At 40.2% G+C, this 12427-nt stretch overlaps 1 long non-coding RNA gene across 1 annotated transcript; it reads left to right on the forward strand.

Moving 5' to 3' along the window:
- The first annotated feature begins 8779 nt into the window (after nt 1-8779).
- LOC122447638 lies at nt 8780-12176 on the forward strand. Its single transcript, XR_006271322.1, has 3 exons — nt 8780-8854; nt 10099-10195; nt 12118-12176. It is a non-coding gene; the product is annotated as an uncharacterized LOC122447638 (long non-coding RNA).
- Nucleotides 12177-12427: the final 251 nt, after the last annotated feature.

Below are 12427 nucleotides of genomic sequence, written 5' to 3' on the forward strand. Positions count from 1 at the left end.
TATACCCATCGGTATCCATGACCAAATACTGAGGTCTTGCCATGTACACCAGGTAACAGAGTTATGTTTCTACTGCTCTTCTTGGAGTAATCACTGGTTAATTTGACTAACGGTTGCTAGTCTTCCCAAGTATGTATATTTGTGTGTGGTGTGTGTGTTGAATAGCACAACAGTTTCATTAGCCTGGCAAAGTGCTGCATCCACGTATTTGTAGACAAAGACCTTTTTGATGTGTTAATGATCTTAAAAGGCTTAGTGCCACTGGGAACTGTGTGCAGTTTTTCTTTATCTAATCTTAATCTTAAGTGTTTTCTTGGATGGCCGTTGAACCTAAGTTTAAGGTTAGCTGGATGAATAAGGTATTACTGTATTCTCTTCAAAATAAACATGGCTTTGTTACAGCAACAGCTGTTATTTGACTTTGGCTAAGATGAATTATACTTAAACATTTTGTAGTGTTTTATAAAGTTTGGCTTCTCTATAGTATATTAAAAGATTTATTTAAATATTGATGATAAATAAAGTGACAAAGCGTCTTGCACTTTTTTGACGATTCCCATTTTTCCCCCCCAAATACATCTAAAGCTTTATCCATCATAATGAGAGTTAGAAAAGTTGAGTGACCACTTCTTTTTGCAAAGCAATATATCCTTGTACAGTACTTTTCTATATTACATTTTGCAGGTACCATAATCTTGGAAAAGTAGTGATAAAACTCAGATACACTGGAAGAAAGAGTGAATAAACATGCTAAAGATGATACTCGCTTGTTATATACATCTGGTGCTTATGTACTTAAACTAAATAGGAAAATCTTACTCATCTCGGTAGAAAAACAGGGTAAAGATTACAACTGGGGGACTTCGTGATATTTTGTCTGTGTGCAGTTTGTCAAAAGGCAATTTATCTAAAGCTGGAAAAGGATATGGTTTGGCTGACTAAACTGTGGAGTGATACAAATGATACGTAACGATAAAAATGCTCAGGGGAATTTTCGGGGCGCTCAAATCAAGTGTACAGTACTGTGTGGGTGTAAAGAGCAGACTTCTTTCTCTGCTTCTCTATTTGCACCAGTTTTCAAAACTGTGAAAGTTGCTGACATTTTATACCACATGCTGGACCGTTAAATCACAATTTTCGTGGTCACTTGTGAATATGCCTGGTGGTGGAGGGAAAGTTTGTTTGTGCTCCCCGGGGCAAGCGTCTTTCTCATGTGCCCCTCTTTTTAAATCGCACTGGGTACTTTTGTTTTGGAATCCAGGGCTCTCTAATCTGAGAGTGACTTGGGAGCATTCTGGAGCTACCTTGTTTTCATAGATGTTCCCTGAAGGAAGGCTAAAAGTATGATTCAGAAACACGAATCTTCCAGTCCTCAAACAAAAATGATCTTTCTGATCTGTGTGCCACAACTCCTGAAGTTCTGACCTGAAGGGATTTCTTCCTCCCCAACACTGGGATTGGGAAGTCCTGAAGATATTTCAGTGGGGCTAGTTATTTAAGCTCATTTTCTGTCTCATCGCTAAAACGGGGCTACTGATAGTTACTGATAAATGACCAGTAATTGGTAAAATGATACTAGTACTTAAAATGGGGCTACTGACTCTTATTAAAGTGGGTTTTGTGGCTATCAAATGAAACAGTGCGAGCCAAATGCTTGATGTAAGGCTAAATAGTAATAGTTGTAGTTATTACTATTTTTCTTTTTGTTGGAAGGGAGGAAAAGGAGGAAGAATAGGCCACTAACATAGTAGGGGATTTTTCTTCTTCCCAGTTACACCCTGGGAAGTCACAGAATTGGTGCTGAAGAAAGGCTTTGTCCTTCATGGTCTAAGAGGGCTTCTTCGGGGTTTGTTTGGGGGGATCAGCAAGAGAAACCCCAAATGATGTGAAGAGAGAGGATGTTGGAGGGTACCACATTCTAGTGTGTTCATTTTTAAGGTTCTTTAACTTTTCAAAGCACCAAGTCATCTGCTGATTTGTTTTCACAGTGTATGGGTAAAGTTGGCAGGGTAAGTGTTCTTACCCTACAAGGGAGGAAACCAGAGTCCTGAGAGGTAAAGGAACTCACCTTTTGTCATACAACAAGTTAGTGGTAAAACTGGGATTAGGACCCCAGTCTCAGATTCTGAGCACATCACCCATTCACTATGTGACATCCTCAAATTCAAATGACCTTGTTCACAGGTTTGTGTTCAGACCTGGGTCCCAACTGATGAGCCTATTATTGGCAACCTGCAAAATAGCAGGAATGACAGATATTGTAGATTCATGGTCCAAAGGACCAGTGGCAGCTAGAGATAGCTGGAGTAATAGCACCTGAGCCAGGTGAGTTTTCATTTCCTGGCTGTGAGGGAGGTTTCTACCTGAACCTGGGCCAGGCAGAGTCACTGACACGGGAGATCTGACTTCAGCCCAGAGCCCTCTCTAACAGCTTTGCTGCAACTGAACTTCAGAGTCCTGTGACTACGCTGAAGGGAATGAAAAGGAGATGCTGGTAACATCGAGAAATGTCAGGAAAGTGTGATTCTGACAGCATTCCATCAGCTTCTCTTCCTTTCCTCTTTTTTTCACTCCATTTATACAAAATAGTTCTGGAAAATTAGAGAGAGACTCTATAAATGTTAAGCCTTTGTGTTATGACTTGAATTGCAAAGTCCTTGGGGGCGTTGAATTTCCAAACATTTTGGGGTAGCTGCAAAATTTAATTTTAGGTAGAAAAGAGTTAACTGAAGGTCAATGTAATTCCCAAATCATCAGTGTGCAAATCATCTAAGTGTATGTGAAAAATTCAACAGCTTAAAGGTAATTTTCTGGGAAAGTAAAAATAATACACTGGTATTTAGCCAGAAATAAGAATTTGGAACATTTCTTTATGCATAGGAATTCTCTAGTAGGCAAATCATAAGTTAATGTGGAGTATTTATAGTTTACTTATTAACTTAGGGCTTCCCTGTTGGCTCAGACAGTAAAGAATCTACCTGCAGTGCGGGAGACCCGAGTTCAATCCCTGGGGTTGGGAGGATCCCCTGGAGAAGGGAATGGCAACCCACCCCCAGTAGTCTTGTCTGGAGAATCCCATGGACAGAGGAGCCTGATGGGCTATAGTCCATAGGGTTGCAGAGTCAGGCCTGACTGAGTGACTAACTTATAGAGAAGAGTCAAGGTGGTATAGATAAAACAGATATTTTAAAACTAAAACATATGAACTCAAGACAAAAACTAGAAAGAAGAAAGGAAAAAGCGTCATAGAACATTAGTGAGAACTCCTGGGTGTGGAAATTCTGATTGAGTGTATACAACAAGTGTGTGCTTGGATTTCCTTGTGGCCTGAGAAAAGCTGGTGCCAGAATGAACTGGATAGCCCTCATTTCCTCCCTAGTACTAGAGTGCCTGTTTCATTTGTTCACTCCCTCACTCCCTCATTCGCTCTTTTCAGTGAAACTTATTTGATCTGTCTTTCATTACTGTGGCTCCATGCTATGCACTAGAATATGGCAGTGAACATGATCTAGAAATAGTTATCTTCATGGAGCTTATAGTTTTCTTGGGAAGGCATGTAGACAAATTATTACTATGTGATAAAATGGGTACAGATCTGCTAGACATGCAGAGAAGTATAAGAGCATCCAATAGATGCATTTAATTTTGAGTGGAGGTTAGGGAGGTTTCTGTTACTCAGTGAAACATTTTAAGGAACTCCACCTTGCTAGTAACAAATAGCTTGCTGTTGGATTTCAGGACTACTTTTCAAAAGCAGAGTCTGATTTATTTGCACACGACCTAAAAACTAAAGAATTGAACCAATGTCAACAAGCACTCTGGGCTTCCCTGGTGGTTTAGTGGTAAAGAATCCATCTGCAATGCAGGAGACGCAAGAGACTTGGGTTCGATCCCTGGGTTGGGAAGATCCCCTGGAGAAGGAAATGACAACCCACTCCAGTATTCTTCCCAGGAAAATCCCATGGACAGAGGAGCCTGGCAGGCTATGCTCCATGGGGTCGTAAAGAGTCGGACACAACTGAGCACAGCAATTACTCTACTGTTTTTTATTTGGTGATTTATGGCTTGAAATAGGGCCTGCCTTATTGAATGTTTTCCTTCATACGTGATTTCTATCCTGTTTCTGGGTCCCTTTGCTATCTCTACAGATACCTTTAATAAGAGAGTTTGGCTTAGTCATAAAACCCTGTTCTGTTAGTTTACCCCAGTCTTGAATGATAAAATAGGATGAGCTAATTAATCAGAATATTAATACTCCCAGGACCCTTTGGAGAACTAACTGGAGTTTTAAATGCAATTTGCAATGTACGGTGGTACAATAAAAAGCTGAAAATCTTTGTTTTGAAAAATAGTATTATATGATACATGTAAAATATTTTGCTGAACTATCAGAAGAGTTCAGATTTTATAGTATAGAGCATTCCTCTAAGGTAGAGGTGGAGTAGTGTATTTAAGAATGTGGGATAAAGTCACGTTCTGGTTCTGCCTCTTTCTAGTCAGGAGAACTCGGGTATGTTATACAATCTGTTTGTGCCTCCGTTTCTTCATCTGCAGCATAAGGATAATGATATTTATCTTGTAGAGTTGTTACGAGAGCAACTCAGCCCAATGAAGGGACCTAAGGAACTCAGCCCAATGCCTGGCTCTCACAAAGGCTCAATAAATGTTAGTTATTCTTAATATTAGGATAGAAAATGTAGGGTTTTGATAGTATTTTAACTTGCTATAATATTTGAACTGGAATCTACAAAAGACATCTCTTTTAAGAGGAAGTAGAATGAACAAAGGCCAAATGGCCACAGTTTTGTTAATCCAGAGATTCTACCAAGTCAACATGAATGAGGAAAAAGGGTTATGAAGCAAACATCTACCTTGTTCTTGTAGTTTTCGTTATACTGAAGAAGTCAGAGAGGCCCAGGATTCTACAGAGAAGTGACCTTTGAAAGAGGCAGAACCTGCTGAGGCATGGAGAAGCTGTAGGCATGGTGGTTAAGAGCACAGACTCTAGAGCCAATCTCAACCCCAACTACATTTGGTACCTGTGTGACCTTCGGCAAATCACCTAACCTTTCTATGCTACAATTTCCTCCTCAGTAAAAGAGGATGATAAAAGCACCTGTGTCATTGGATTCTGGTGAGGATTAAATGAAATACTTGAAAAATGACCGAAACAGTGATGGCCTGTCACTCTCAGTAACATTAGCTACTACTGTTCGTCTGACTAGGATGTAAACTCTTGGCACAGCAAGTACTTTTTGCCTGTTTTCTTCTTTTCACTCATGTGTCTCCAGGACTTGAAAAGTGCCTGACATGGTAGCTGCTCAGTAAATACTTGCTGAGTGAGAAAATATATGAAAGCTCTGTTAGTCAAATAAGAAGATTAAAAAGCTGGGCTAAAATGTTGAAAATAATTGAAGCTAGGTGATGGGTGCATAAGGATCTATTAGATGATCCTCTCTACTTTTTGTTTGATTGAGTTTATAATAAAACGTAAAAAAACAGACTGAAAGTGAAAGTGTTAGTGGACCCCACCAGGCTCCTCTGTCCATGGAATTCTCCAGGCAAGAATACTGGAGTAGATTGCCATTTCCTTCTTCAGGAGATCTTCCTGACCCAGAGATCGAACCTGGATCTCCCACATTGAAGGCAAATTCTTTACTGTCTGAGACACCAGGGTAGTAATTTAAAAAAAAAAGACTAGACTGATATAATAATTGGACAGAACCAGGCATTAAAAAAACTTTTTTTTTTTAAACAGTCATAAAACCAATTTAATTGAAGCTATAAAAAGAGGCAATACACTTGATAAAATAATTAGGAAAGAACATTTAGCACATTTTGTTTTGTTACAGCTTAAGAAAGTAAAAAGACATACAGTAAAACATATGCAATGTTTTGAATATACACTACAGTACTACTAGAGACTGGGGAAACTGTGTTCCCTAAAGGACATTTGTTTCTCTTTTAAGGATTCTGATGGCAAGCAAGAATTTAGATAAAAATTGACAGAGCTGATCTGTCAACTGGCACAGTTCTTTCTTATCATTACCCTGTCGTCATACACCCAAGGGGCTGAAAGGGACCTTGGAGGTGATTCGTCTGCCTCCCTTGGAGGTTACTCAGGTATCTGTCTGCATTGTTCACTCCCTATTTCAGCACTTTCGCTTCAGGCCAGAGGTCACCATCCCCTCCTGTAAAGTCTCAGGAGACTCCTGGCCCTGACACAGTCTTCCCTTTGGACTTCTGCCCAGATCACATTCCAACCCTGTCAGTTCTCCTCTTGACTGTCCCTTCTCATCTTGCCCCATTCAGGAGTAATAACCTGGCCATGGAACATACACCTTAGTGCTGACGTGACTTTGTGTGGGATACGGCCTCTGGAGCTGCCCATGGTTCCTTGTGATAGCTCTGGTGAGAGGACTTCCCTTTGCAGGAAACTTTGTTCGGGCCCCCAGGGTTACTGGTCAGGACTTTCCTCCTGGCCTCTTGCCCCTTGGGAAGCATTATCATAGCAGTGTAAAGAGACCCATTTTAATAGTTCTTAGTTAGGGTCTGTGGAAAGAGAACTCCATAGTCACCATCCTTGAGTTTTCAAGGTGGGAAGCATGGAAACTTTGGAGAGCATTTTTGGTAACACACGAACTTATTTTAAATGCGATACAGTTGATTCTTGTTATTCATGGGAGTTCTGTTCTGTAAAGTCACTTTGAATGCTGAATTAGTGCATACTAAACCATTGCTTTTAGGGGAAACATGGGGTTCGGTTCCTACCAGTCTGTGGTCACAACATTTTTGTCATCAGTCAACACAAAACCTTGTTTTAGGTGTATTTGTGTTTAGATGCCTTATTTACTATATTCATTAGCATTGAACTCACAGCCATCAGCACTGCAACTGAGGTGTGAATGACTTATCTAACACTGATCTGTCCTCTGGGAGCTGCATCACAGCCTTCTCGCACTTAGAAACACTAGACGGCACTTCAGCTCTATGTTTGGGGCCATGTTACACAGCGAAATTACCAACAAAAAGCACAACGATAGGAAAACCTGGCACTTAGCTGACTGAAAAGGACACTCGTTTATACCATAAGAATTGAAACAAGACGGCAGAGCGTGACCTTGTTTGACCCCAGCTGGGAATGTGTGTGTCGGGCAATACAAAATTTTCACTGCTTCTCATGTCTTCAGACAACTGTGAAAGTGCTGTATTGCTTTTGGGCTTACAAAGAAAGTGTAGCAAGTAGAAGAATATGGAAATATTGCAAATATGGAATCCGTGAGAAATGAGGATTGACTGTATATCCATGAAGTTTGTGCAGTAGGTCATTATATTTAATAAAACAAAACATGCAATTTACTACATGTGTGTTACAAAATATTATATGTAGTCATGTAAAATCATGGTTCTTCATTCCATATCTTTGATCCAGGAGATCTGGAATGGGAAAATTAGATTATAAGATGAGCTAAAAAATTTTAAAGATTTATATGATCTCTTAAGCTTTAAACCTTTAGGCTATAGGTATTATTTATATACATTTTATGTATTTATTATATTATATCATGTCATATTTTGTCTTCTGTATAGCTCACTAGCTTAAAATTTCCTTTATTGCAGTGGAAAAGGTTGAACTGAGACAATTTTCAGTGATTACCTGAAATATCATGTTTATATCTAAAGAGTATATTAACATCTATTTTAAATTATAGTTGGTTTACAATATTATATTAATTTCAGGTGCAACATAGTGATTCAGTATTTTCATAAATTATACTTCATTTATAGTTATTATAAAATATTGGCTATATTTCCTGCATTTTACAATATATCCTTGTATACTTATTTTATACATAGTAGTTTGTACTAAACACTGTAAGCCTAACCTGAACGTTTTTCTCCTTCACCCTGGTAAGGCATTATCAGTAGGAGGTATCTATTGTTATTATCACTCCATAAAAATCGTTTCTAAATTTATGTCTCTAGTATCTTTGAAGGACAGAGAAGCTTCACATTTAAGATATTATGACAGGAAAGCTGCTGTAGCTTTAAGTGGAAAATGACCCATTCCAAGGGTCATGGTCATATGGAATATATTAGGACCTTTCACTGAGGAGAGGAGGGTTTTGGTTCTCTGGATTAGCAAATCAGGAGATAGAAAAATGGAGGTTTTAGACTAGGAAGGCTTTCTAACTCAAAGCAGCTAGCGGGTGTGTTTTTGCTTTCCCAGTCTTGGGAGTCAGCCTCTTGTAACTCAGTTGTAGGGTGCTTATACCACTGTTACCTCATCTTCACGGATGTAGCTTGATGATGGAATTTGGGGGATGACTGGACATTTTTTAATGCATGTTGATTGCGAGAAAGGTACTTTTTCAGATCCACCGGTGCTGGAGGCAGTGGTAGGAAAAAAAAGCTATCCAGGAAGATAAATCAGAACAGTGTATACTCTTTTACCCCTGGGATCCAAAATGTTCCTGAATATCACACCAACAAGGCAAATGAGAGATCGAGTGTCCATCCAGACACTAAGAGGAGGGGACAGACGTCATAAAACACCCCAGCTGGCCAGACATGAAGGTAGGCGCACGCCAGGTGTGCGGTCCTTTAGCCTTGTGGAGTTTAACTTGGTCTTAGGCATGTGTTACAGGAAGTGTGGTCTAGTGGACTCAATGGGAACCCTCTCACTGGAGGGCCATGTTCTGCGTGAACGTGTCTTTACACAGTGGAGAATGAGGAAGTGATTTATGAAACAGTTAAGCCTCAGGTGTGTGGTTCTTACAGGGTACACAGCGCAGAATGAAGAAGCACAGAGGAAGTTGGGGCGAGGAGAAGGAAGCTTGGAAGGAAGACAGAGGTTGGATTCGAGTCCGATTCACTCCCGGTGGAGTCACTTGGCACGCTGCGCACATTAATCACTGCACGTGATTTCTCAGTTGGGTGCTGGGCACGACAACGGCTGGGAGCCGGACCACAGTTCCCTCAGTGATATGTCTTCTCTCAGCCCTCAGTGTGTGGTCAGGCTCACTGCTCACAAATTCCACCGAAAATAGTCTTTCTTTTTCACACTTAAAAATTCTTTCCAAGCAAGTGTTTCCTTTTAACATTCCCAAAGCACATTGACTTTTTGAGCTTCGTGTTGCTTCCAGCTCTGTCAATGTCAGAGGCTTCCAATTAGTCCCAGCGTCTCATTGCTGTTTTCCCTTAAGAAGTCCTGATGGTATTGCCCTGACGTAGGGTTCAATCTGCTTATGCTTATTGCAGTGCTCATTAGACTGACATTTCCACCACTCTGTCCCTCCGGTCTTGGTCTGGGAAATGCTTATGATTAGCATGGGGGTCTTGATAGTCATTCTCTATCACCTTCAACCCATCAGTTATGAAACAGTTATATCCAGTTAAAAGAGGAAAAGAGTATTATGGAGAGAAAGGGGGGCATTAGATATTAAAAGTCTCGAGGAAGGGAGGCCACAGGATGAAAACCATTGCATATTAAGTTGCTCAGCCCAGTAAAAGTCACAGGAAACAGCAATGAACTGTTACAGAAAATTCTTTTGAGCTGTCCTCAGCCCATTCTCTTCTGCTTCTGTTGGTGTATTTGGACAGACATGTGCCTCCACACACGTGTCCTGCCCTGATGTGTTTTTTTTAATAAACTTTTTATTGTGTATTGGGGTATACCCCACTAACAATGTTGTGATAGTTTCAAGTGAACAGGGAAGGGACTTAGCCATACAGAAATATGTATCCATTCTCCCCCAAACTTCCCTCCCATCCTGGCTGCCATATAACATTGAACAGATTCCCCAGTAGGTCCTTGTTGGTTATGCATTTTAAATATAGCAGTGTGCACGTGTCCATTTCAAACTCCCTAATTCTCCCTCCCTCCCATCCTTCTACCTGGCAAACTTAAGTTCCTTCTCTAAGTCTGTGAGTCTGTTTTGTATGTAAGTTCATTTGTATCATTTCTTCTTAGATTCCACATAGAAGGAATGTCATTTGCTGTTTATCCTCTGTCTGTCTTACTTCACTCAGTATGATAATCTCTATGTCCATCTGCCCCGCCCTGGCTTCTGACTTGGTTTTATCCCCTGACATTAGGTTCTAGGCCATCTTTAGATCTTCTTGCGTGAAGGTTCATGCCTGACTGCTGGTTTCAAGTCCTTCTTATCATCCAGGAAGGAAAAGACCTGATTAGGTAAGGCAGTACCCACTCTTCCACTTCCCTCCTTTTTTGCATCATTTCATTTTCATTTCTCTGTCTAGCACTTAATATTTTCTAGTGTAGTTATTAGTTGACTGGTTTATTTTCTGTCTCCTCCAACTAGAATGTAATTCTATGAAGGAAGGGACACTGTCGTGTTCAGTGTGATGTGATCTCTAGGGCCTGGAACTGTCCTTGGCACAAAGAGCCTGCAGGAAATACTTCTTGACTCAGTGACTATGAAATGATGAGAGAATACTTTTGCATCTTGTGTTTTGCATGTATGCAAGTGCTCAGCAAAGTGACTGGCATGTAGCAGGAGTTCACAGAGACTCTCCCTTCCCCTGTTCACTCTAAAATGCAGGCTCAGTTATAGGCTCAGGGTAGTAGGATCACTATATTGTTGACTCTTTACTTTTAACTCACTTAATTCTGTTTCTGAGTTAGTTTTGGCCTTTGGCACAGGCCAGGAGGATGCAGTGAAAACAAATGCACCTGACTGCTAGCATGGGGAATCTTGGGTTGCAATCTTGGTTTCAGCTCTGACTCACTGTGTGAACTGTGGGCAACCTACTTAACCTCTCTGATTCTGTTTCTTCATCCATAGAATGAAGAGGTTGGATAGATGATGCTTAAGGTCCCTTGCAGTTCTTGCATTTTATAATGTCACCTATTTACCTTTCTTTGAATGTGAGCACAGACTACTCTCTTCATACGAGAGTAAACATACTTGCAAGGTGTTCTGCAACCCTTCACAAAGTGCCGAAAACACTCCAAGTGTAGGATCGCTATGAGTATGCACCACTCTTCTGTTTCATCAAAGATCTCAGATCACACATTTCTCTGCTATGCGCTTTAGGAGTCTTTGTACTTGACGTGGATTTAACAAATCACCCTTTATATTTACATAGCATTTTCATTGGAGGATATCAATGTTTCTGTACAATCTGTCATGAAGTTCTATTGTTTATAAAGAAGTAAAAGGATGAACTGCTTGAATTCTTAAGGGTCATCTATACATTAGATTCTGTCAGTGCCACATGTTAGAAGTCTGGAGTTACAAATACATTTTAAAATTTCTAATGCACTACATAATCCCACCAGAAGCACCTGGTTACTACATGGGTTAAGAATATCACTTGCTAAAATGTTACCCCATGTTTAAGTGGATCTGCTGAGTGTGCTTCTTGACACCTTTATTAACTCTTCAGTTGATTGCAGTTTGAACCCTTCTTGATTCTGTCAACCTGCTCTTGCTTTTTTTTCAATGTTTAATTTTTACTTTTTATTGAAGTATAGATACTATGGTACTATATAAGTAATAGGTGTAGAATATAGTGATTCAAAAATTTTAAAGGTTATACTCCATTTATAATTATCATAAAATATTGACAACATTCCCTGTGTTGTACAAAATATCCTTGTAGCTTATTTGATACATAATAGTTTGTGCTTCTTAATTCCCTACCCCTAGGTTCCCTCTCTTGCTTTGAAATAGGTGCTGCCATCTAAAAGCCAAACCTGCAGTCGTTTGTTAGTCTGTATCTTATTTGATGGACCCATGACAGGCTTCCCTGTGCCCTCACTATGTCCTATTTCGTTCTTGCACTGAATCCCACATCCATGCTTTGTATACTCTCTTCTCTGCCTAGAATGTTCCCAGCCCAACCTGCCTGGCAAACTCATGCTCACACCTTTGAAGATGTGGCTTAAATATCTCATCCTCTTTGAAGCCTTCCTGACCTTCTCTTCCTATTCTGGGAAGAACTAGTTTTCTCTCCTTTATATTAGCATTATGCCAATACATACCAAAATTACAGTATTTGTTCTCTATGGAACAACAGACCGGTTCCAAATTGGGAAAGGAGTATGTCAAGGCTGTATATGTTCACCCTGCTTATTTAACTTATATGCAGAGTACATCATGAGAAATGCTGAACTGGATGAAGCACAAGCTGGAATCAAAATTGCCAGGAGAAATATCGATAACCTCAGATATGCAGATGACACCACCCTTATGGCAGAAAGCGAAGAAGAACTAAAGAGCCTCTTGATGAAAGTGAAAGAGGAGCATGAAAAAGTTGGCTTAAAGCTCAACATTCAGAAAACTAGGATCATGGCATCTGGTCCCATCACTTCTTGGCAAATAGATGGGGAGACAGTGGAAACAGCGTCAGACTTTATTTCTTTGGGGCTCCAAAATCACTGCAGATGGTGACTGCAGCC

The sequence above is a fragment of the Cervus canadensis genome, chromosome 9 (genome assembly GCF_019320065.1).
Source record: "Cervus canadensis isolate Bull #8, Minnesota chromosome 9, ASM1932006v1, whole genome shotgun sequence".
NCBI lineage: Eukaryota > Metazoa > Chordata > Mammalia > Artiodactyla > Cervidae > Cervus > Cervus canadensis.